The sequence below is a fragment of the Lupinus angustifolius genome, chromosome LG03 (genome assembly GCF_001865875.1).
Source record: "Lupinus angustifolius cultivar Tanjil chromosome LG03, LupAngTanjil_v1.0, whole genome shotgun sequence".
NCBI classification, from domain to species: Eukaryota; Viridiplantae; Streptophyta; class Magnoliopsida; order Fabales; family Fabaceae; genus Lupinus; species Lupinus angustifolius.
In genome coordinates, this window is record NC_032011.1 from 28,068,092 (window position 1) to 28,071,302 (window position 3,211).

Genomic DNA, 3,211 nt, shown 5'->3' on the forward strand with positions numbered 1-3,211 from the left:
CCGTTTTTCAGTTGGATAACTCTTTTCTCACACATGTAACCTGTTACTCAATTAAGTAACATGTTACACACTATTTTTGAAAAAAAAATTAAGTCGTTTAAAAGTGCCTTTCATTTTCTAAAAAATAGTTTGAGCAATTATACTTGTATATACTTAAGAGTTTAGGATAAAAGTACTTACAAAGACTTAATCTAATGTCTTGAAGCTTTATCTTCATTTGTCTTCATAAGTCATCTTCTTTTTCTTCTTTTTGGTGATGTTGGTGTCTTCATCAAAATCGTGCCAAGGTCAGGAGCAAGATCTTCTTCACAATCTCCCCCTTTTTGATGATGACGAACGAATATCTTCTTGACAATGTAGCTTTCTGAATTTTATGAGAGTAGCATACTTGATGATATATCTTGAGTTGTATTGAGTATGCTCCCCCTATCTTATATGCTCCCCCTTTCGTTTGGAGTGAAGTGTCTGGAATAAAATTTGACAGAAAATACATTCTCCCAACTTTTCTCCCCCTTTTGACTTCATCAAAAAGTAGAAAAGCCAAGAGTCCAACACAATATATATAACATACATGATATATAGCACAATTAATATAGCAATAATAACAGTGCATATCATAATATAGATGTTCAAACATTTAAATCATAACGTAATATAGTAAAGCAGATGTTCAAACATAAAAACATAATAAAAAAACAATGTTCAGAAATATGCTGAAAATACAAACAGAATAACACAATCCTAGACACACTCTAAGACTCAGGCTCAGAATTGTCTTCATCAACTTCCATTCTGCTCAGCTTAGAGGAGAGACAATGAAGTTCATATTGGATTTGCTGATTCTGAGTATCGAGAGCATCCATCCAGTTAGTGATGTAGCCTCGAAGAGAATCCAACTCGTCCATAATCATCTGGTTTGAAGGCATAACGACAGATGAGGAAGATTGAACATGAAACTCAGAAGGTTGTGGTGTGCGAGGGCTAGGTTCTGTTTGGTCAGCAGAGGCGAGTTCTCTATCAGTTGTGTGCCTGTAGGTGCAACCACTTCTATCGCGAGGATCAGCAGAAAAAACCCATTTTGTGGAAACTTCCACATCAATCTTGCTTTCGCGAAGATTTAGAGGTACATTAGTTTCACCATTTGTAGACACACCAAAATGTTGTAGAAAATTTGTTATGAGGATTGCATAAGGCAAAGGACTTTGAGTTCCTCGAACATTCCACATTTGCCTCATTATCATCTCAGACCAATTTATCTTGATGTTCATTTTCATGGCATACATCAATTGGAGTTCTATATTGGAGTTCTATGTCACTTATTTGCGAATGGTTTGAAAATTTTGGTAGAATGACATAGCTGAGAAGATAATGCAACAAACAATCTTCGAGTTTAAGATGTCCAACAGAAAGGATATATCAGTTTTTAACAGTTTTCCCAAAGCTTTGCTGCTTATGCATTTCTTTTTCTTCCTTAGAAATTCTACACATAGAGTAGTAGAATTCCTTACGATCATAGTTATCCCAATCACATTGAAGTCCGAAACCAACAATGTTACCTTCAAGAGGTATGTTACAGCACAATGAACTAAAAGTTTTTAAATCTAGCACAATCTCTTTTCCTTTTACATATGAAGTGAGACGGTTTTTCCGAAAGTTCAAAACCGTGCCAAGGTCAGGAGCAAGATCTTCTTCACACACTTAAATGAGACATCATCTAGAAATATATGATAATTAGGTTCATGCATTTGAATACATTGATTTTATGCATTAAATGTATTATATTTAGAAATCATGTATTGCATGAGCATATATCATATAGGTAGTTCACCATGCATTAACAAGCCGATTTTACACTGTTTAATCAATTATGAGTAGTGTTAATCGATTAACAGAATCACAATTTTAACAGAAAACTGAAAAACTGAAAACCGTTATTTTCAACAACACGTTAATCGATTAAATGGGTACTTAATCGATTAACTGAGAGTTTAGACATCTTTCTATTTAAACTGAAATCTCAGTATATGTGGCATAAGAATCAATACATTTTTAAATCAGTTTCTCTGCATATTTTCGAGTTACTCACTGCTATATCTAGGAGAAAATATTGCATGTTGCATTAGGAGAAAGATTAAATCATGCTAAGACTGTACGTTTCATATTCATATTGCATGTTCTTTGAAAATATTTCTTGCATCATTGTAGTGTTTCTTGGAAAGAAAAAGAGATAGTTTTGTTATGATTGCATAATTTCAGAAACCTCATGCATGTACATTCATATTAGACTAGTTTTCCCAAAGCTTTGCTGCTTATGCATTTCTTTTTCTTCCTTAGAAATTCTACACATAGAGTAGTAGAATTCCTTACGATCATAGTTATCCCAATCACATTGAAGACCGAAACCAACAATGTTACCTTCAAGAGGTATGTTACAGCACAATGAACTAAAAGTTTTTAAATCTAGCACAATCTCTTTTCCTTTTACATATGAAGTGAGACGGTTTTTCCGAAAGTTCAAAACCGTGCCAAGGTCAGGAGCAAGATCTTCTTCACACACTTAAATGAGACATCATCTAGAAATATATGATAATTAGGTTCATGCATTTTATGTTCTATAGTGAAGAAGGAAAATCTCCCAGATTCGAGGGGATGACTGGATGTAGTTTTGCAGCGGATAACAAAACAAACCAGGATAAAATCCTTGCACAATCTTTTCTATCCCTTTCTCTTTTATATTTCAAGATGTTTTAATTTGAGTTTGAAGCCGATATTTGGCATTCTTATACCTTGCTATATCCTTGTTAATATTGCATAAAACTTATCTATATGTAAATAAGTGTGTAAGAAGCGGTTCTGGTAATTCTGTTTCTGCTATTAGTTAATCGATTATGAACAATGCTTAATCGATTAACTGAGCATATTTTAGCAAGTGTATAAAAACCAAAAAGTGGAACTTGAGCTCCGCCACACCTATTCAACCCCCCTTCTAGGTTTATTCTGCTACTGATACCTAACAGTGTGTTATGAACATTTTCAACCGTTGAAATTTTCTAATAATCTTTGTAACTTTTTTTAGGCTCAAAACTCTAAATATGCGCTTTCTTGAACTTAGAAAGTTGTTTTTGAAACCATGAACTCTTTGTGTTCATGGGGTTATTTTTAGTGTTGAAAAGTATGCGTTTTGTAGATTTTAATGAAAGGAGATGATTAT